Source organism: Dromiciops gliroides, chromosome 1, assembly GCF_019393635.1.
Source record: "Dromiciops gliroides isolate mDroGli1 chromosome 1, mDroGli1.pri, whole genome shotgun sequence".
Lineage (NCBI taxonomy): Eukaryota > Metazoa > Chordata > Mammalia > Microbiotheria > Microbiotheriidae > Dromiciops > Dromiciops gliroides.
Window position 1 is genome coordinate 234,176,352 of NC_057861.1, and position 23,881 is coordinate 234,200,232.

The 23,881-nt window shown below is 38.8% G+C and overlaps 1 protein-coding gene across 3 annotated transcripts in view; it reads left to right on the forward strand.

Moving 5' to 3' along the window:
* The first annotated feature begins 243 nt into the window (after positions 1-243).
* The window catches only part of YES1 (YES proto-oncogene 1, Src family tyrosine kinase), a 91,043-nt gene continuing 67,405 nt past the window's right edge, over positions 244-23,881 (forward strand). Inside the window, exon 1 of one of the 3 annotated variants that reach the window (XM_043971713.1) lies at positions 244-550. The gene's annotated coding sequence lies outside the window, so the exon portion shown is untranslated. Of the gene's footprint in view, positions 551-1,019; positions 1,309-23,881 lie in introns of those variants that run through there. The other 2 variants (XM_043971706.1, XM_043971722.1) reach the window with 2 other exon arrangements.

A 23,881-nucleotide genomic window follows, 5' to 3' on the forward strand; every position in this document is an offset into this window, starting at 1 on the left:
GACCCCTGCTCAGGCCCATTCCAGCGCAAAGTCCTTCGATCCCTACTCTAACCTTGGATGACCTCGGGGTGACTCGGGACACCCCCAGGAGCCTGTTCTTCCCGGGAGCGCCAGGAAGGAATTTGGAACTTCCCGGGGAGGCGGCGCGCGGACTCGCCACCGAGCGAGCCTCGCGCTCGCGCGAGACCCCGGCGAAGGCCGAGGTGGGAGAGGGGCGGACTGAGGCGTTTTCTCTGGACTGGTCTGCGTGCTGCGGGGCGGGGGCGGACGGGCTCGAGGGAAGCGTTGGCTGAGGACGCGGACGATAACGCCCATCTGCCTCATCCGGCTGGGCTGAGAATTTTAGTCTCGCGGACAAAGGATGGAAAAGCTTTGGGCTGAAGCGCAGGATGTTCTGGATGCGTTGACTTCAATAAACAAACTCCCCCCACCCACCCCGCCGCAACGTAAAGCTTCGGGCCCCGAAGAACCACGAACGGCCCGACGAGGGCGAGGGAGGGGCTAAATCAGTTCGTCTCATTTATTTCCAAGCAGCTGCTTAAGTAGCTAGGTCCGTCTATGGGTGCGCGAGTAGGGGGCGGGGAAAGTGTGTGTGGGGGGGGAACCTAGAGAGGCACCTCCTTTACTCGGGCTCCCTATTCAGAGCCCCCCACCCCCCACCCCGAATCCTCCCCGGACCCCGCCGCCATGTTTGATCGGGATGTGTGACACGGTTTTGGCCGAGGCCGAGCCCGGAGGATTACAGGGTGGGGCTGCCCAAGTGCCCCCACCCTTGGGAAGGGAAGCGAGAGGCGCGTGACCCCGGCCGCCAAGAGGGCACGAGTGGGGGGGAGTGTCCCCGCGCCGCTGCTGGGGGCCGGAAGGTGGGGGGTAGGAGAGCAGGGTGGGGAGGCGCGAGTTCCGGTGTCCTCGGGGCTCGATCCCTCCCTCGCGCGCGCAGGTAGCCGCAACGGCCGAAGAGAAGGAGGAGGAGGAGGAGGGGCGGGAGGAGAGTAAGAGAGGCGGAGCCGAGGGAGAGGGCGGGTGGTTGAGGGGAGGAGAGAAGAGGTGGAGAGTGAGGGCCAGGGGTGGGGGGAGCCCGGGAATTCCCTCCTCCGTGAAGTAAAGAGTCTAGGGCTGGTTATTGCTGCCGCCGACAGGCGCTCACGGAGGTGGAGGAGGCGGTGAGGGCGGCGGAGGGAGAGGGAGGTCCCGCTGCCCGCCCGGATCCCGCGGCTGTCGCCTCCACCTCGGCTTTCCCTCCCCTCCGCCTTCCAGCCGAAGCTGCCGCCGCCGCAGCCAACACTCATGTGAGCGGGCCGAGAGCAGGTAAGGACCCGGTAGGGCCCCCCTCCCCGCTCCCCGGGAGAGAAGTCGCCCGAGCCCCGAGAGCGCTAGGCCCCGGCAGCCCTCGGAGGCCGCCTCCTTCCCTCTCCCCCTGTAAGCGCCCCCCTCCTCGCTTTGGGCTTCGTGTTGGGAAGTTGGGGAGAAACTTCTCTCCTAGTAGTGCCCCTTCCCGGGTCCGGGCTAGGGGGGAGGGGCCGTGCTGCGCGCTGGCCGCTCCCCCGCCGCTCTCCCCTCCCCCAGCGGGTGTGTCTCGCTTCCTTCCAGGTAGACCGGGTCCCCCTCCCTCCCCGGCGCCCGCCGGGTCCGGGCGGAGAGGCTCGGCTCCTGCAGTTAATGCCCTCGGTGTGGTGTAACCCTTTAGACCTCGTGGGTGCCCCGTGCTGCCAACCTGGCGAGGAGGGGAGGGCTTTGACTAGGCGCCCCCTTCCCAGACGCGGTCGGAGCCGGCCAGGAGGGAAGCCCCGCTCCTGCCTGCGATCGGGGACCTGTCTGTTGACTGATGCCTGGTGACAACTGCGCTGGGCTTGGGGCGAGCCTCCCCCTTTACTGGGGTTGATTGAAAACCGCAACATGCAAAAGTTTTTCTTTGTTTTGGGCTGGGGGTTGTCGTTCGGGAACCAGTTTGCACGGTGTTGTGACCACTCCACTTACTGTTGGCTGTTACGTTCTCAGTTCCCATGGGCAGTTGAAAACTTAGCATGTTTTCTTTTCTTTCTGTTCATTGTATCCAGGGTGTGCTTTATGGGAATGGGGGCTGTGATGTTTTAAGACGATATTCGAAGATCATGTGTGCTGTTTTCTTTCTTTCTTTTTAAGTTGTGGCCCTTTTATGTTTTGGCTGTTTTGGTCGTATAGGGATCAAAACACAGCACAGATTGGTTCTTGTTTGAATGATCTTTACGAATAATTAATGTAAAAAAACCCTCCTGAACACTATTTTTCAGTTAATGAATTCAGGAAATAAGGTAGAGTTCTAACCATAAATGTAATTCCATTTATGCTATGTGCATCGCTTTGGCTGAATGCCATGGTTTGGGTTCATACATTAAGGCAGCAGGGACCGGACCCGTATTCTTCATCTGTCTCACTTAATGCACAGCCCGGTTCATTTACTATAATAAATAGAGATTTAATGTTCGTTGAATGGATGCTTGTATAGCTATAGACACTGGTGTATTATGGCAGCAATACTGATATTTCTGTAGGCATTTATGTGTGAAATGTTTGCATATGATTGCAGGCATCTCTCTAAATGGATTTTCACTAAAGTGGAACAAAAGAATTATTTTAGACTGGTATTAGGAATGTTACCTGGATCAAAAGTAATAGTCATATGCTAAGATTTGTAAAGAAAGTTAAGACACCTGTCATATTAAAGATTCAAAAAAAGGAAATATTTTTGAAGTTTCTTGGATTTTAATTTTTGACTATTAGAGAAGCCTTCCCGTGGTTTTTCAAAGGGATTCAAGTTTGATTTTACCAAAAACAACCTGGAAAAAATTTGTCTTTGGATTGAATCTATACCTGTGACATTTTAGCCCACTTCCCCCCCTCTCCCCCGGGAAAGAAAGAAGTTGGACTTATAACAAAAGTGGGTTTCTGGCCACAGTTAGCATGATGTTATAACACAGCTTTAATTTTGCACAGTGTTTTTTGCTGACTTCATAAACCACAAATTGACTCCTTTCTACTCAACAGTAGACAATTCCTGAAGTGAAATTACAGCGTTAGCTTCTCTTTTGGGGATAGGTGGAATTTGTCTTACGGCAGAAATATATACTGGTAAGAGTGAAAGGAATTTGTTAGTTATAAAGCAGAATGAACATCGTAATGCAATTAAGTCTCTGGCATATCTGTAATATTGAAAGAATTCATGCTGAAATAATTTAACACTAGTCTGTTTTAACTGCAACATTCACATCTCATGGAAACAAAGATTTGGTTGTTTAGTCTTTTCAAAATTGGGGTAATTTTTAAGCAGTGATATTTCATTAATGTGCATGATTTATTGCATAATATAAAAAGTTAATTTAGAACTCATGCTGGCATCTAAGTGATTTATTCACATGTTGGTACTCCTAGTGGTGAGGGAAAAAGTATTTCCTTTTCTGTGCAATAGAACGACAATCTGTATATATGTATATGCACACATATGAAACATGCAAATAAAATTGGAGATTTTTCAAATCTAATATTTTTCTTAAAAGTAGAATTCTTCCTTATAGACTTAAAGCTGCTTAGATCATCTAGTTCAACTTTCCTGACAATCCCATTTTACAAAGAAGGAAACTTCGCAATGTCAAACTATAGAAGTGAGGGGGAAGAGTCAGGATTTGATCCCAGATCAGATCCTCTGATTCCAAATCTAGTGTCCTTCTCATGAAGGTACTATCAAGTTCTCAAAATTTTGTCTGATAACACCCAATCCTCCTCAAGAAGTTACCTAACCCAGATGGTTGGCTTTCTGCAAATTAATGTATATGTGCCTCTACAACACATATTTGAGAAAAGAGATAACATTTTATTGTCTTATTCATTTTTGTATCCCCACATTGAAAGCCATCACAATACCTTATTACATAGTAGGTATTCAGTCAGTATTTGTTAAATGAATAATATCCTGTCCATAGTTTCAAATTATACTTAAATTTTCACAGCATGTCATTTTTAAATTAGATTTTTCTTGATGTTTATACTATCAGACTATGGAATTTTCCTTTTTCCATTTTTCTGTTTTTAACAGCCGTTTTGCTTTTCATAAAAGCCAAGTATAACCATTATCTGTTCCATTTAGTCCTAAATTTAAATGTTTGTGTGTATATCAACATAGGTCTCATATACTAATTTTTAGAACACTGAGTTGTATCACAAAAGCAAACATAATTTTAGAGTGCTACAACTCCAAAAATGTTTGGGAAAAGTTGCATTTGGCTATGAATATACAAAGCTACTTCTGAGAAACTTATCTCATTTTACTTATATAAATATGTGACATACTTTTCTTAATTCCTAGCATAAAAGGCTGGTGTATGTGTGTGTGGTTGTCAAAATTCTCATGTCTTGGGAACTTAAAATCATTTTATGTGAAAGGGTTTAATATGTTTGTGGCTTTAAGTGACTACTTACATAATAGAAATGTAAGCAAATGGTTTACTTAATCGAGTGTAGTCCACTAAATTTACATAAATGACTTCATTGTTTTCATATCAATTCACACTTGAACATATTAAAGTATTCATAATTTGAACATATTTCAAATCTTCAAAATAACCAAATTATGTGTTTATACCTAGTGCTTTCCCCCCTCATTGTAATGTGTTTGTCCCTCTTAGCATGGAGGGTCCATATATATTTTATTTCCTTTGTATAGTGCACAGCACCATTTTCCTTGGAATGTTTAATAAATGTTGTTTTTCAGCATTGCTGGAAGCCTACATTGCAGTGTAGATTGAAATTTTGAGTTTACAGAATTTATAAATAGAAGAAAATATTGTGTAATAATTTCGGCTTTGTAAATAAATTGAAGTTGAGCTGTAGAATTCTATTGTCCATAGTGCCATTTGCCTCTCATCTGTGTATGGATCCACTTGGATTTGAGGGGCTGAGTCCTATGCTTCCATCCCTTCCCTATTTTTTTCCTCTTCAGAAAGTTTTTTTTAAAAGTCTTTGTCTTTCTGTTAATTTGTTTATGTCATTTTTGCAGCGTGTATCAATTTCCAAGTATATATTATTTACCCATTTTCTCCCTCTCAGCTGCTCTAGGGTTGGAGGCCCTGGATGCAGGCTGCAGCTGCTGGGTGACTGACATTATCTACCTTCTGATACGGTTCAGAGGGAGATTTAGCCAGAGGAGTTTTAAAACTAGCAGAAAGGAAAAGGGAATAACGAGTATTGATTTAATTTTCGTTTGCCAAAAAATCTTTGGTTACAAGGTCAGTGCTGCTGCTTTGGGAGTTCACATTTTTTTTCTGAAAAATAGATTTTTTTTATTATGAACTCAACAAACATGAACATCTATACAAAGAGCAAAAAAAGGATTGTCTAAAACTGAACTTTTGATATGAAGTCTTTTTAAAGCATATATTAAATTTATAATCATGGATCTTCTGGTTTTCTTCATTTTGCTTTGCATACAAGCCTTCCCATGTTTCTCTGAATCCATTTTTCCCCTTTTTTAAACAGAGCCATAATATTTCATTACATTCATTTACCATAACTTACTCATCCATTTCCCAGTTAATGGGCATCGACTTTTGTTTCCAGGACTTTGCTAACATAAAAAATGTTGCTGCTCCAAGTATTTTTGTGCATGTAAGGTTCCCCCCCACAAATAAAAACCCTCTATTTGATTTTTTGAGGTATATGCCTTATGGTGGTATCATTGGGTCAAAGGGCATCCATAACTTAGTTACTTTTTTGGTATAGTTACCAAATTACTTTCTAGAATCGTTGGACCAATTCACAGGTCCTTGCAGCTGTTGCCCTTTTCTTTTGTTATTTTTACCTAGCCTGGGGGTACAAGGTGTAGAACCTCAAGGTCATATTTATTTGCATTTCTCTTATTAATGATTTGGGGCAATAACTTGTAACTTTCTTTTGAGAATTGTCTTCATATCTTTTGGCCATTTTTTTTTGGAAGTAGCTATTGTTCTCATATATTTGTATCAATTCTTTATATGTCTTTGACAACAGACAACAGAGACATTTTTAGGAGCTATGAATTTGTTGGCAGCATATCCTGGCTTGAGGTTGGGTGTATAAATGGTGTGATGCTATATATTACAGGGGTAAGATAGGTGCTTATAGGAAGCATGTGAGGTAAAAGTTGAGTTCTGAGGCTTAGGAGTTAAATGACTTACCTTAAATGACTCAGGGACCATTCCTAAAACTCTTTCCCCTTCCATCCCCCTCCATCTCTATCCCCTACTCAAATTCCTTATTCCTTTTTAGTTAGATGTATGCTTCTAGATTTGAGGCTGTAACTTCTTTATTTTCTGCCTCCCCTTCCTTTTTTAAAAAATATAAATATTTTATTATTTTCCAGTTACATTTAGAGATAGTTTTTTAAATAAAATTTCTAGTTCCAAATCTTTCTCCCACTCTCCTCTCTCTCTCCACCTTCCCCAAGACAGAAAGTAATCCGATATAGGTTATATATGTACAATCACATTAAACATTTCTACATTAGTCATTCTGTGAAAGAAGAATCAGAGCAAAAAGGAAAAACCTCAAAAAAGAAAAACAACAAAAAAAAAACCCCAATACAAATAGTATGGTTCGATCTGCATCTAGATTCCACAGTTCTTTTTTTCTGGATTTGGAAAACATTTTCCATCATGAGTCCTTTGGAATTATCTTGGACCATTGTATTGCTGAGAAGAGTCAAGTCTATCACAGTTGATCAACACACAGTGTTGTTGATACTGTGTACAGTCTTCTGGTTCTGCTCATCTCATTCAGCATCAGTTCATGTAAGTCCTTCCAGGTTTCTCTGAAATCTGCCTGCTCATCGTTTCTTACAGCACAATAGTATTCCATTGCATTTCATATACCACAACTTGTTCAGCCATTCCCCAATTGATGGGCATCCCCTCAATTTCCAATTCCTTGCCACCACAAAAAGAGCAGCCATAAATATTTTTGTACATGTGGGTCCTTTTCCCTTTTTTATGATCTCTTTTCTGCCTCCCCTTCTTGAGAATACTTTCTTCTCTTACCAAAATGATCAGGTTTTAGGTTTCCTTTATGAAGACCAGTGGTCTCTGGAATCTGGTGGGGTGCATCATAAAAATCTATATAAGCTTTACTAATTTTTAGTATATAGATTCATACTGGTCTTTTCACTCCTTTATTAATCTCTTTCAGTACTGTAATGTATTACAGTTTACATGTGCCCAGTTAAGGGGATTTGTGGATTATGTTAGGTTTGTTTTTTTTTTTTTAGTGAGGCAATTGGGGTTAAGTGACTTGCCCAAGGTCACACAGCTAGTAAGTGTTAAGTGTCTGAGGCTGGATTTGAACTCAGGTACTCCTGAATCCAAGGCCAGTGCTCTATCCACTGCGCCACCTAAGATGCCCCGGATTATGTTAGTTTTAAGATACTTAATCCTGAAAAAATGAATTCAGGGCTTAAAAAAGATATCTGCAAAGAAACTGTGGATTGAGGATAATACAAATGAGGTAAAACTGTTCAAATCTGGCAAGAAATCAGTCAAAAATGTCAAAATATTTAAAAGCTAAACTTTTAATGTCACCAATAAAAATTCATATCTTCACTCTTGAATTGGCCAGTGAATCAGGAAAGTTTTAGTTCAAGTTCCATCTCTAACATAGACTGGCTGTGTGACCTTGGATTAGTCTTTTTTTGGTGAGGCAATTGGGATTAAGTGATTTGCCAAGGGTCATTCAGCTAGTAAGTGTTAAGTGTCTGAGGCCAGATTTGAACTCAGGTCCTCCTGATGCCAAGGCCAGTGCTCTAACCACTGCACCACTTAGCTGCCCGGATCAGTCTTTTAACCAGCCTTTCAGTGTTTCCACCTATTCTCTAAGACTATAAATTGTAAAGAAGGATACTATCAGCATTGCAAGTTCCTTATCAGAAGCTCCCCAAATAGAAGTCACAGGTGCTGCCCCTCCCCCCCATCTATATACTTTTTAAAAAATGTAACTTTCTAATCTGTACAGAAATCTTCCAGGTGAACAGTTTAAGTGGCTTTTGAACCCATTTGCTAAAAATGTAAAAATACACCTTTCAATTGTAGTCTGCAAGTACTATAACTGATGGACTTCTGAAGACGGGGGTAATACACCAGCAGAATTGAAGCAGACCTTTGCATGATTAATGGATAAGATTAAAAAATGAGTATCCTGGTTTAGTGAGTGCAGCCAATGATTTCTTAAAATCTGGAGCTACATATCTTTATTAGGTGTTTTTTGAAACTTGTTGATATAGCTTTTAGATTTATAATCCTAGTGAATGAACACATTTTATAAACTGGCATCCATTAAAAACTAGTATGCCTGGGCAGCTAGGTGGCGCAGTGGATAGAGCACCAGCCCTGGATTCAGGAGGACCTGAGTTCAAATCTGGTTTAGACATTTAACACTTACTAGCTGTGTGACCCTGGGCAAGTCACTTAACCCCAATTGCCTCACTAAAAAAAAAAACTCAAAACGTGTGCAGACAAACTAAACTTAGAATCAAACCTTTGAATCTCTACTTCACAAAGTATTTAACCAAGATTTTTAAAAAATCATAAACATTTAATCATACTGTTCTTACTAAAAATTTGTGTATAGAATATCTCTGTAAAAATTTACCCATAAAATACTACTACTAATATTTTAGTTAGGGTTTTTAAAAAAGACTGTTAATAAAGTGTTTTAAAATACTATTTCACCTTTAGCCCATTCTTTATTAATTTTTTATATGTTTCGTGATATATGTACAAGAAGTATGTGTGTTTGCAAATTTTTTATTGTTGCAGTGCATGAACAAAAAAGTTTGGAGTGTGGTTACTTGGAGAGCAGTGTTGCTATTGCTATGTTTAGAGATCAGAACTCTAGTAGCCAGCTTCTTAGATTTTTTCCAACCTCAGCCAAGAAGTGGAATTCTCCAGGAGATACAATTCCATTTCTCAAACTGTTGTAAATTCCAGTGCTTGCCCCCATCCAGCTCTCCTTCTGTATCCAAATGTTGAAACTCTGACCATAGGCTTTCTCCTTTTCTTTAGTTTCACATAAAGCCAGGAAAGGTAAAGAAGAAAGACATACTAATTTCTTATATATAATGAAATGATAGTAGTAGTATCTTTTGCTAAAATTCCTAATTTTGAAAACATACATTTTATTACATTTTGTAGCATTCTCAGAGGAGAAAAACTTGTATAATTTAAGTATCCCAATATATAGTAAAGATAATTATTTGCTAGTAAGATGTAAGCTTTTCAGGGACAGTAAATATTTGGGGTTTTTTGCATTCTTGCTAGGCACTGAAAATATGTGTGCTAAATTCTGTGTTTTAAGTGCTTAGTATTGTTCAATTGAATTTGGCATTGGAGAGAATGGTCATCATGTCTTTATGGAATACCAGCTATATGTCCAGCTACAGACTTAGAGATGTCATTGGAAACTGATACCTCTGAGATGATACTGCTATTAATATTAAAAGTGTAGAATCTTTAGTGTATGAACATCCTAAGTCAACCTTAACATGTTTCTCTTTTTAAACTTTTTCCTACTATGATTATCCATCCAGACTATTTGTCATTGCAACCCTTTTGGCTAAATCTACCTTTGGGACTAGGTGGAATGACCACTTACGACTGGAGCTAGAGTTGGTATAATGTTGAGAGGGGGCAATATTGGAACTGAAAGGAAGGATGGGAACAGTTGAGAACATCTCTATACACAATGTCAGAGTGGTACATTGAAATTAACACAGTGCATAGGAATGTGTCTGCCTTTATGATGGAATAAATGATTTTAAACTTTCTTTTCATATAACTTTTTAGGCTAAGTCTGATAATATTTAAATTTTAGGATGCTAGACAAATAGTTATATAGGCTAAGTAAAGTTCGTATGAAAACAAAATTTCGTGTTGTAGAATGAGTTTGCAAAACATTCATGCAAAACGTAGGGCTTTTTTTTGGGTTGTGAATCTAAACCATTTTGTTGGTATATGAAAATCTTACCTTAAAAATCAGGGTGGTTCAAGTGAAATGCATCTTTACTCAGGATTGCTTCTGTCTTTTCTCTTCTCAATGTTTTTTTTTTTTTTTGCCTAGTAAAAAGCACAAAGCAAAAGTATTGAAGTATGAATTTTATTTGGTAATGTAAATAAAAAGTCTGTCAGTACACTAATAATGACAAGCCTGTGTCCTTTTAAGAAAAAAAAATTAAGGTGGTAGAGGAAAGCTTTTTTGATTATCTTGATGGAGTAATGTGTTATTCATAGAATCTGTCTGGTGGGAGGATTAAAGGGGAGCGGAAGGGACTTGGACAAGACAGGAAGTTCTGGGAGAAAGGATTGATGGTTTGAAACCTCAAAATAAGATTTATCTTCTACTGATATACATAGCAATTTGCTTAACATGTCTGCTGTTTTAAAGCTACTTTATGGAGACCAGTTTTTAGGAATCATTGCTTTCATCTTATGCATTAGAAATTTTTATTGGGTAAGGATATGATGGATGCTTTTACTATGAAAATAGATTCTTATAAGTGTTCTATAGGAAGCTTATTGATTTCTGACTTTTTCCAGGAAAGACATAGTATTTTTGAAGAAAAACCCAAATTTTAATATTTTGTCCCATTATGATCAAATAGCATAAATAGAAATACTTAAAAGTAGGAAAGAGGCAGTATGACATGAATAGAGGTAAGACTTGAGTTCAGCTTTGTTTCCCTGTCTCAGACTGGCCTCACTTTGTAAAATGCTCAAAAATTCCTTCCAGCTATGAAATTCTATGGCTTTCCAACTGTCATTCTTTTTTCTAAAATATACTAATAAGTTTTTAAGGGGAGGCCTTCAGAAATTTCAGATTCTGTTCAAATTAGCTAGAAAATAAGCATGGTCCTATAAAATCTGATAATTAGGTATCAAGAGAGTCAAAATTATAATTAAGAACTTTGATCCAAGGACTTGGCACTGAACTTTTTTAGGCAGGTGTGATGTATTTTATGGGGGCTAGTCTAAATTCTGTAGGTTAATAAACATTTTGGTGAGTTAATAGGTTATGTAGTATAATGGAAAGATTACTAGATTGTTGGTATTGCTGTGAATTGGTTTCAACCATTCTAGAAAGCAGTTTAGAATTAGGCAAAAAAAAGTAACTAAAATATCCATACCATTGATGCAGAGATTCCATTGCTGCTAATATATAATAAGAACATTAAAATATTTTATACACTTTATTTTTATATACCAAATGTAAAAATATAGCAAAGGACTAGAAACAAACTCAGCTTCCCACCAATTGTAGAATTGCTAAACAAATTGTGGTACAGGAATGTAGTGGAATACTGTGCTGTGAGAAATGACAAATTATGATGAATACAGAGAAGCATGAGTACTTATATAAACTAACACAATTTGAAGTAAATACTGTCAGGAAATCTATATATAATGACTCAAATGCAAATGAAAAGCAAAAAATGATGCTTTGAACTTATAATTACAAAGTTTGTTGATATGGAAGAAATTTGAGGAGATACCTTCCCTGTTTCTTTGAAAAAGAACAGAATGATGGGCATGAAACATTACATATAATGTCAGGATTTTTTGATATGTAGTTTTGCTAAGTTGGCTTTTTAATCTCTTTTTATTCTATTAAATAAAGAATGACGGTGGGAGTGGAGGTAAAGGTGCTGCAATGGAAATTAAAAATAAAAAGATCAGTAAAAATTTATTTTAAAAGCTCAAAAAAAGGGATAAATTTGTTTACCTACAGTTCTGAGGAATTATTATAAAATTTGTGTATATGGTGGTTTAACGGTTCTATAAACATTAAAGCTATTTCCTTTTTTTCTCCCTCAGCAAAATGAGAGATCAACTTTAGCATATGGAAGCATTTCTACACTGCAAATTTCTGGTGGGGGCAGGGCAGAGGACCCAAATATTTACAAATATTGTCAAATGAATATGCATTTCCAAATACTACTAAGATAGCCAAAAATCCTTTTATGTAAGAATTGCCCACAGATAATAGAAAATCCTTCATTAACTTAATTTTAGGAAGATCATGATGAAGAAAAAGTGAGTAATTTTTCCCCCATGTGTTCTTTTCCAGAAGTTTGTCCCCATTGATTCAGTAATAACAGTATTAAGGATTTCTCATTCAACTTCCCTAAATAACCAAATGTGACAAATAGCTATGTATTTGTAGACAGCATAAACCTAACTAAAGATTGGTAAAAATTGACAAAGCTTTTCCAAGACCTGTATCTTTTCTTGGACCATATATTGGCAAATACTTGAAAATAACCAAAAATGTAGTGATGGTAGTGTGGAGTAGTGGAAAGAGAACCAGTTTCAAAGCCAGAAAGACCTTAGTGTCCCATACTGGCTGTATGATTCTGGACAGGTCATTGAACCTTCCAGTGTTCTAGGGTCAGAAATTGGAATTGGTCATGGCATCCGTGAATATTTATTTCCATTTACTATGTCCCTGGTGCTATGTTAGGTGCTGTAGGGGCTACAGAAAGTATAAGAACCTGTAATAATCCTATAGTACCTATATATGCATGGACAAACGTCCAGAAGAAAGAATCAAACTTCATGATTACAACTTAACCAGTTGTTGACAGAAGCAGTAAAATAAGAAATGAGACATGGTACAGCAGGTACTTATTTAATATTTCAAAAGATCTTTGATTTTATGTTGGCTACTCTTACTACTAATGCAGATTATGACTTTTCTAAGCCTTACTAGATGGTTTCATGAGTTTTTGTAGCCCCCCCCCTCCCAAATGGATATCTGGTGGCCAGCATTTTGGCTGTTAGCCTCTTAAAACTTGGCTAGCTTGCTACTCTTATAATAGACACTTAATCCACTGTCAGACCTGTATTTGATACAGCCTGTGGTATCTATCAGAGCATTGCTTCATTGGCACAGTCTTTGTGAACTCAGGTCATCTCCAAGCTGTACTATGAGGAAGCTTCGTCATAGTAGGATTGTAGGCTATAAAACAAAACCTGGGGGCAGCTAGATGGCACAGTGGATAAAGTACCAATCCTGGATTCAAGAGGACCTGAGTTCAAATCCAGACTCAGACACTTACTAGCTGTGTGACCCTGGGCAAGTCACTTAACCCTCATTGCCCCCTCCCCCCCAAAAAACCCCCACCAATCATAGAATCTGAAAGTTGGAAGGGGGGAACCAAGTAACATTGTACCTAACTCATACATGAAAGAAATCTTCATTGTATTATATCTGACAAGTGGTCATCCAGACCTCCAAGAAGGGGAAACTCATACACTTCCTTAGTATCCCATTCCATTTTTGACAGTTCTAATTATTAGGCAATTTTTCCTACTATAAAGCCTAAAGAATTAACTTTGCAACTTCCACTCATTGCTTCTTGTTCTACCCTCTGGTAGAAACAGATCTGGCCAAATAGAACAAATCTTATCCTTCCTCTCTATGACAGCCCTTCCTTGAAGACAAATAACATGTTCTCCCTGAATCTTTTGGTCTTCAGACCGAATACCCTTAGTTCCTCCAACCAATCTTCTCATGTCATGAATTTAAGACTCTTGACTCTTGACCACTATGTTTCTCTTTCTCTGAACATTCCTGAACTTCTCTGAACATACCCTGGGCCTTCTATATAATATTCAGTATCTATCATAGCATCTTCTGCAAAGTACATAAAACCCTCTGGAACATAAAAAATATAGTAAATTTTCATAAAGCCCTCAACCTGGCCCTTTGCTACTTTTCCAGTACCTCACACCTTACTTACCTCTACTTGCTCTGCCATCCAGTGATACCTAGCCTCCTTGCTCTTCCCCACACAAAGCACTCATCTCTTTTACTCTGGGTATTTTCACTGGCTGTCTCTCATGCCCGAAATATTCTCCCTCTTCTTCTCCACCTCATGGCTTCCCTGGCTTCCTTCAAATCCCAGTTAAACTCACCCTCTTTCTAGAAGCCTGTCCCAGTCCTCCTTAATTCTAGTGCCTTCCTTAGGTTGATTATCTCCAGTTTATCTTGTATATATCTTGTCTGTGCAGAGTTGTTTGCATGTTGTCTCCCCCATTAGACTGTAAGCTCCTTGAGAACAGGGACTCATCTTTACTTTCCTTGGTATCTTCAGTGCCTATCACAGAGTAGACACTTGTTAAATACTTGTCAACTGACAAATATGTTCCCTGACAAATTTCAGAATTTTTATATGAATTTACAGAAGTGAATTTTCCAGATAACTGAGTTAAACTCTCCAAGGGCTAACATTATGTTCAACATTTTTCAGAAAAGTACTTTGAACATAATGTCCTTTTTCTTGATTAATTTTCAGAAGTGTAAATATCAGTTAGAAACCACACAGAAATGATATCAGAAGCTATGGGGTTGTTGAGGCTATTCCTATACTAAATGTCCTTAGACTCCAAGTTTTTTTTTTTTAATTCTTGGGTTTGTTTTTCATTCTGACACTTAATGATTTTGTCTGGGTATCTGCTTCTAGCTGTTAATTTTCCCCTCCCTGATTTTTTTTTTTTTTTACATTCTACTTCTTTTTTTTTTGCGGGGCAATGGGGGCTAAGCGACCTGCCCAGGGTCACACAGCCAGTAAGTGTCAAGTTTCTGAGGCCGGATCTGAACTCAGGCACTCCTGAATCCAGGGCCGGTGCTCTATCCACTGCGCCACCTAGCTGCCCCCTACATTCTACTTCTAATCTCACGAGACGAAAGACACATAGTAAAACTTATTAGAATTGTGTATAAAATAAAAGCAGGCTCTTCATAAAGGCCTGTCTCCCTATCCTCTGAATATAACTCTGCCTCATACTTTACCCTCTAGCACCCCATATTTTGTCCATTTGCCTAGAACTTTCCCTTCACTCTTCATCTCACATCATTCAGGCTTGTTTTGTCACAGCCACCTTCACTCTGGTCTTGAAGAGGTGACTCTTTTTGCCTTGACAAAGCCAACCTCAGTTCGTATAACCCTTGATCCTATTCTTTCCCAGAAATTTCCAGGAGGTGGTCCTTCTTATCTTCATTATCTCCATCATCTCCCAGTCTTCTGGCTTCTTTTCCTGCTGCCTACAAACACCTATTCTATTTTTCTGAAAAATCCCCAGATTGATCCAATTATCTCTTTCCAGTAGCTATCATTATCTTTCTCTTTTCCCCTTCCTGGGTAATCCTTTTAGAACCCTGTCTACCTTAGGTGTCTCCACTTCCTTTCTTCTTATGACCGATTCTTTTTTTTTTTTTTTTTTTTTTTTTTTTTTTTGGTGAGGCAATTGAGGTTAAGTGACTTGCCCAGGGTCACACAGCTAGTAAGTGTTAAGTGTCTGAGGCCGGATTTGAAGTCAGGTACTCCTGACTCCAGGGCCACTGCCCCCCTTATGACCAATTCTAATGGTTTATTCTCAGTCTCACCAGCATTAGACACTGTTGATCACTTCTTCCTATATATTCTCTCTCCTCTCTAGATTTTAGTGAGACTCTTCTCTACAGAGTTTATTCTCTCCTAGTTCTCTGCACATTCTTGTCTGTCTAACCACCTATCCTCGGCCTCTTTGCTGATTATTTAACTGTATCTTGCTTGGTAATCTCAATACCTCCCATGGGTTCAAGTATCATCATTTTGCAGACTATTTCCCAAATCAATCTATTCTGCTTAGTCTTTCTCCTGAGCTCCCATCTCACAATTGCCTTTTGGCTATCTCAAATTGGATGTTTCACAGGCATTTCAAATTTCACATATCCAAAACAGAACTCATTCTCTTTTTCCCCCAAACCTTCCTCTCTTCCTCCTTCACTATTACCATTTTCCCAGTCACCCAGACTCATAATCTGCTTCCATCTTTGCTCTTCACTCCAATTTCATGTATCCAATCTTTGCCAAATCTTGTCTTTTATACCCTGGTAACATTTCTCGTGTACATTAACCACAACCCTAGTTCAGGCTCTCATTACCTCTCACCTTTTGGTTGGTCTCCTTTCCTCAATTCATTCCCCATGGCCTTCCATTCTCCACAACCACCAAGATGATTTTTTTAAAGCCAGAGTTTGACCATATCATCCCCTATTCAGTGACCTCCAATGGTCCCTTATTGCCTCCAAGATCAAATATAAAGTCTCCTATTTGGCATTTAAAGCTCTTCATAATTTGTCCCCTTCCTGCCTTTAGAATGTGAACTTCCTTCTCCTCCATGCAGTCTCTGCATTCCAGCAACACTAGCTAATGATCCATCTCCCTTTTCTTTGCCTTTGTACTAGCTGTCCCACATGCCCAGAATGCTCTACTGATCCTCACATCCTCCTCTTAGTTTCCCAGGCTTCCTTCAAGACTTAGCTGAGATCCCAGCTACTCCATGAGCCCTTTTCTAGTTCTCCCAGCTATTAGTGCCTTCCCCTTTCAGAGCATCTTTTTTTTTTTTTAACCCTTATGTAATTGATACCTACTTACTTTCCGTTGTTAGCCCATTAGAATGTAAACTCTTTGAGGGCTAGTACTGTGCTTTTTCTTTTGTATCCCTGGTGCTTAAGCACAGTGTCTGGCTTTCATAGATTATTACTAATTTTTGAGAGAAGTACTTTCTATGCCTTAGGGCATAATCAAACACAGCCTACAACACGTGGTGGGCCTGAACCAGATTATAATAGAATATTTAACAAGAAACAAAAATACAATACAACATAGATTATGTTAATATGTGTTTTTCTAAGTCAATATTCAGCCCACAGGGATCCTTATGTACTTAGTGGCCTGGTTTCTATTTGAGTTTGACATTACTGTTCTACATAAAAATGATATGTTTTTATTATATTTACCAGGTCCATGGGTGAGGTATTTCAACTTGCCTAGTAAGTGAATTTGGAATAAATTTGATTCAAGAAACTTCTTGAATTCTTCTAGGTACCTCCCATATACAAAACACTGCTAGGTATGTGCTGGATAAGCTAGAAAGTTTAGGTTCAATTCAATAAACATTTTTTAAATCCCTTACCACGGGCAAGGCCCTGAGCCCTGGGGATACAAATCAGAAGACCGCCTTTGTCTTCTAGGAGCTTACAGTCTAATGGGGGAGACCGCACACAAAAGGCAGAAGTAGGGAATACCGGGACACCTGGAGATAACCCTGCTCAGAGGCATCTTGTTCCATGGAACTGAAACCAACCTGTACTGCAGATGGAAAGTGCAGTGAGCTGGAGGTCAAATCCTGCCTTCTATAAAGGAAATTATGTGAAAGATTCCTTACACAGCTTCTGCAAGGTGGAGCCCTTGGTGACCATATTTAAAGACACAAAAAACAGAGTTCCTGCCCTTAGGGAGCTTACTTGCATTCCATGGATCAGGTGACACATAGATCCGGTCTACAGATAAGTGTAATATTTGGAGTTAAGAGTTAACAGCTGATCTCCAGATTTCCTCCACCAAGAGAAAATTACAATAAATGAACATAGAGTAACAAAAATAAAGGGGTAAAGCTGTTGTCCTCCTAAGATATCTTGAGAGGACCTCAGAGAAGACCCCAGGAACTGTGGTTTGTCCTGAGTAAGATGTAAACGCCTCTTGGCAGATCCCTACTGAATCTACAAACAGTAGGCCCTGAGGGAAGTAGAATAGACCTCAAGAAATTTGACCTTTTTTTTTTAATAATAAACATTTTTATTTAAAGTTTTGAGTTCCAAATCCTGTCCCTCTTTTCCTTCCTCCCCCTTCCCTGAGGCGGTAAGTGGTAGGATATATATAGGTTGTACATGTGAAATCATGTGAAGCATTAGCATTAGTCCTTTTGCATAAGAAAACTCGAATAAAAGGAAAAAAAATGAAAGAAATAAAGTGAAAAAAAGAGTTAACAGTGGGGTCTTCATGTAGGAGGTGGAACTTAAATTATAGACTTCTTGAAGACCAGATAACTTTTCTCATTTATCTTTGTTTAGCTCACTGTACCTAGCACATAGCTTTTCTGGTAGTAGACATTTAATAATTGTTGGTTTGAATTTATTGATTCAAATGGTGATCATAGATTTAGAGCTGCAAAATCTATCTCAGAGATCGATCTAAGCAAGCTAAGCAAGTTACCCAATTCTCATACAGGTAAAGTAGCAGAGCCAGGTTTTAAAATTGGCTCTAAGACTCCAAATGCAATGCTTTTTCCACTGAACCATGTTGCCATCAATTTATATGTTTGGATTTGTATGCCAGAGACTTTTCTTTCTTTGTATTTTGCTAGCAGTTAACATAAGCTGTTACCAAGTTCATTGGCTTTATATAATCCTAACAATTTAGCTTCCATTTACACAGATTTATATTGAATATATCTATATAGCTATTGTATAATATATGTATCATTTATATCTTTTCCTTAAAATTAAAAAATTAATGGGGCAGATAAAGCACCTGCCCTGGATTCAGAAGGACCTAAGTTCAAATATGATTCAGACACTTGACACTTACTAACTTTGTGACTCTGGGCAAGTCACTTAACACTAATTGCCCTTCTCCCCCCAAAAAAACCTTTTTAAAAATTAAAACTTTATCATAATAACTAAACAAGAAGGAAAGGGGTAGGGAAAAAAGCAATAATAATAGCTAACATTTATTAACACTGTATAACAGACATTGTGCTAATGCGCATTATAATTATTATTTCATTTGATCCTCAAAAACTACATTGAGAACTAAGTGCTATTATTATCCCCATTTTACAGTTGAGGAAATTAAGGCAAACAGTTTAAGTGACTAACCCAGTATCACACAGCTAGTCTCTGAGTCTGGTTTTGAACTGCTGTTGAAGTGTTTCTTACCCAAAATTTAAAAAAGAAACACTGTCGTAGAAAAAGCTCACATGGACATTGGCACTCCATTGTCAATCACCCAGACAACCCTCCTTGGGAGAGATCAATGTGCTCTGAGCAATAGTTGTATTTTGTCAGAGGCAGAAGCCTGTCACCTCCTTGGACACATTAGTCAGGAGCTCCTTAGTATCATTTTCAGGGCATCTGCTGTACTCCCTCACTTGATCACTTGTATACAATCAATCCCCCCCCCCCCCCCCAAGGAACTCATCAAAATTCCAGATGTCATTTCTGGACACACAAGACCACTTGGATTTCTGGCATATCAGGAAGGTGGTGTCAACTAGGGGGCTTTTTGTAGGAAAGCAAAGAGAAGGTTGAGCCTTCTTCTCTACCTCATACATCTCAAACATTAAGATTTAGCTTAAATCCATTTTCCAGTCAGAGGAATTCAAGTAGTTCACCATCATTCTCATGGCAGAACTGGTTTTGAGTACAACTGGGCACCACAACTTTCTAGTTCAATAGCAGCTTTTTTATTTGCTTGTCTCCTTCCACTCTTCCTTCTCCTTCTCTCTCTCCTTCTCACCAGAGGAAGGAAGGGAGGGAGGGATGGATTTGCCTACTCTGTTTCAGGCACTCTGGTAAGTCTTTGCAAATATTACTTCACTTGATGGTAGTAGTGCCTGGGACGCCGTTATAAATTATATGCCTGGGGGGCAGCTAGGTGGCACAGTGGATAGAGCACTGGCCCTGGAGTCAGGAGTACCTGAGTTCAAATGTGACCTCAGACACTTAACACTTACTTGCTGTGTGACCCTGGGCAAGTCACTTAACCCCAATTGCCTTACTAAAAAAAGAAAGAAAGAAAAATTATATGCCTGTATATGAAAAATCTGAGAAATTAGGGTGTTTTTAGCATTGCAAAATAATTTAATGTAGTGAAAAGTTAACTCCAATCTGTGATGTATAAAGAGCTTGAGAGAGATAATTTCTGAGTGATTAATCATTTTATTAATCATGCTAGCACTAATTAACAAAAATCGGTCAGTGACACTCTTGAATGCCAGAGACCCCATCATGGAACACAACGCTTATATGCCCTTGGAAGAGTGGGTGTTCCTGTGGGTGGCAGTCAACTCTGATTGGTTAATAAGAAATTAGAAACCGAATATTAAGAGAAGTTTCTAACCTCTATTAATGAGGGTTTGGAGGATATGACTCTGATCCCCAAGTCTTGGTCAAAAAGATTTATCTATTCTTATATCACCCCTCCAGGGTAATCTAGACTTTTAAAAGGGAGAATCCACTTTTCCCCCAGATCAAGTGAAGCACCATGGTTGGGAATCCCATCAATTCACCTAAAGGAAAATTTCTTTGAGCTTTCCCTCTCATTATCAGCCCTATACTTCGAAGGCTGCCTGAATAACCTAGGGGGACTGGTTTCTGAATGAGGAAGTAGAAAAGGTGAAACACCTTAGTCCTAATTAAATAATTAGTTATTCACATAAGATAAATAATCGTTTCTCTCAATACAACATTTAAGATACTTTTGTCGTATTACAATGACAGTATGTTTTTAAAAATTAATTTCTATTAGTATTGATACCAGTTTGGGGTATTGCATATTATTTTTATTAATAGCAGTAAAGAACACATCTCCCTAACTTGGTCTCAGGTAGAGAAAGCAGGGTGAGAGCTTCTGCATGGCAGTTAGCTCAAGCAGGAGAAAAGCCCCCAAAACCCCAGGCTGTCCTAAAAGAGTCTCTGAAACCCAAAAAAGCATCTAATGGTGTCTTCAAAGGGTTTTTATCCTCTTTTCAATTGAAGTGGGTTGATACATTGATCAAAGCTAATTGGTTAGCTTCATTTCCATTGGTTGACATGATTTGAAGGTGGTCCACGTTAAAATGAACTCTACTTCAGGGAAAAGTATGCAAAAGACCCTCACTCAAGTTGCTTAAGGTAAAGTCCATTGTCTAGGTGTGGTTTGATCCCATCTGGCCTTCACTTGTGTCTCTCACTTTTTTTTTTTTTTGGTGGGGCAAAGAGGGTTAAGTGACTTGCCCAGTCACCCATCTAGTAAGTGTCAAGTGTCTGAGGCTGTATTTGAACTCAGGTCCTCCTGAATCCAGGGCCAGTGCTTTATCCACTTTGCTACTCAGCTGCCCCCTAAGGCCATCACTCATCTAAACAAAAGAATCTATCTCCATTTCTTTTGTTCTTTGGATTTGTCCTAGACCAAAGAGAACTGGACTTTCCGGAGAAGGGGTGGGGGAGGACTGAGAAATTGATCTCTGGGTCCCCCAAGAAATCCATTATTAAAATTATTTTCTCACAACATATAGCTGAAATCTCTCTTATTTTGTACTTATACTGCAATATTTTTCCCTTTTTCATATTTAGCTTGAATACTTATTTAAAGTATTCTCTTTTTTTTTTTTTTGGTGAGGCAATGGGGGTTAAGTGACTTGCCTAGGGTCACACAGCTAGTAAGTGTTAAGTATCTGAGGCGGGATTTGAACTCAGCTACTTCTGAATCCAGGGCCAGTGCTCTATCCACTGCGCCACCTAGCTGCCCCTAAAGTATTCTCTTAATGTTCTGTATGTGCACATTTTTCAACATGTGTTTTTATAAGATTTCTAGTTTCAAATTTTTCTCCCTTGCTCCCCCCTCCCCAAGACAGCAAGTAATTTGCTATAGGTTATATATGTACAATCACATTAAACATATTTCTGCATTAGTCATTCTGTGAAAGAAGAATCAGAGCAAAAAGGAAAAACCTCAAAAAAGAAAAACAACAAAACAATAGAAATAGTATGCTTTCATCTGCATCTAGATTCCACAGTTCTTTTTTTCTGGATTTGGAGAGCATTTTCCATCATGAGTCCTTTGGAACTATCTTGGACCATTGTATTGCTGAGAAGAGTGAACTCTATCACAGTTGATCAACACATAATGTTGTTGATACTGTGTACAATGTTCTCCTGGTTCTGCTCATCTTACTCATCATCAGTTCATGCAAGTCCTTCCAGGTTTCTCTGAAATCTGCCTGTTCATCATTTCTTACAGCACAATAGTATTCCATTACATTCATATACCACAACTTGTTCAGCTATTCCCCAATTGATGGACAACCCCTCAATTTCCAATTCCTTGCTGCCATAAAAAGAGCTGCTATAAATATTTTTGTACATGTGGGTCGTTTTCCCTTTTTTATGATCTCTTTGGGAAAAAGACCAAATAGTGGTATTGCTGGGTCAAAGGGTATGCACAGCTTTATAACCCTAAGAAGCTTTTCTTAAGGCAAAAATTCTTTGTTCTTAAAACCTTTGGCAAAATTTGAAATACATTTAATTGATAATTACAAAAAGCCTAGGATATTAAAACCAGTACATTATGATGATATCTTAAAATTTTTTCCATATGATATCACCAACATAAAATGGTTTTTTAATTTATTACATAAAATGACTTAGTGTCACCTGCAGATTGTTATTATTAAACATGTAATATTTATCAAATGTGATTTAAATAAGACTAATTGCATAGGTCTTTATAAAAAGTATTGAGGAATGGAAAATGCAGCAACCAGGATCAAGGCAAATAAGTTAACACTTATTTTAGAATAAGTATTTCTTAAATGTTGATTTTTTTTTTGCTGTGAAAAGTTACTACATTTTATTTCTTTATTGTTTTGTAGGGCTTAAGTGTGCATTTTCATAAATTGTGGGTTTTTTCTTAATTGAAAACGTTAAGTTCTTGCTTCTCTTACAGGTTGCTGGAGAAGCATTGCTTGCTTTTTTGCCTTTCTACCATGCAATTAGCATTTTTCTACAGACTTCTTAGAAGAGAAAGCAAGTTACTTAAGTCATACTGTTTACATCCTTTTATAATAGAGCTATCCATGAAGACTGGCATTGATTAGGGGTGAGATGAGCTGAGGAAACTTTGTTAAAATTTTTTTATAAACTATTTTTAATACATTTCGTTTCCTTTGTCTTTTCATTTCTTTTCATTTTGGAAATGGGAACAGGGATGAAAATAATATCTTTAGGGTGTTTCAACTTCGTAAGATAAGAAAACTAACTTGTGGTATGACGTATAATATAAAACACTGGTCTTGAAATCAAAAGGCCTGAATTCTGCCACCTACTGTCTGTGTAGATGCCTGCATCTTGGTGGTTTCAGTGTCAAGAGGAGGAGGTATATATGAGAGATGTTAAGAATGTAAATTAGAAAGACCTTGGCAACAGATCTGATGATAGCTCAGTTTTGAGCCTGGGTGACTTGTCAGTAACAAGGAAGTTAAGAGGGGAGGATTTGAAGGCTTTAACATTTTTTTTTAACCTACATAAACAAAACCATAAATTGCCTGTTTATCTAATAGCCTTAAACAGGCAAAGATGTTGTCTAAGTCACGAGCATTTTTATATTGCTTTGTCTCCAAGAAAACAACAGAAGTTCATGGTTAGGGAAAAATTATTTTTTATCCAATATGGGGGGGGCGGGGTGATGTTCTGTTCATGTTCAAACATGCTTTACAATTTGGTGATATTTTTTCTGTAAGTATTTCTTGAATACCTACTCTGTACATGAGGGCTTCTGCTAGAGATATGGCAAAGCTAAAACTTTGAGCAAGATCTGTGTTTCCCTTCTGACTTTTACTACAATAAATTTATGATGTATATATGCATATATACTTTTGGAGCTTATCTTGATGTGTGGTGAGAGGAGTTGGGCTAAAACTAATTTCTGCCAGACTCCTGTCCAGTTTTCCCAGCAGTTCTCTGGTCTCTGGCTTAATTAAACACCTTAGTACTGTGTTTGTTTGCCTCTGTGTTGTATACCTTATTTGTTCCACTGATCTGCCTCCCCCTTTTTTGGACCAATACCATAATATTTTAGGGATTCTATTCTGTTTGAGGTCTGGTACTTATAGATCAGACCCCCTTCCTTTATACTTTTTCTCCATTATTACCCTTGAGATTCTTAACTTTTAGTTCTTCTATATAGATTTTATTATTACTTTTTCTAGGTCTGTAACTCTTTGGAGAGTTTTGTTGGTATGTT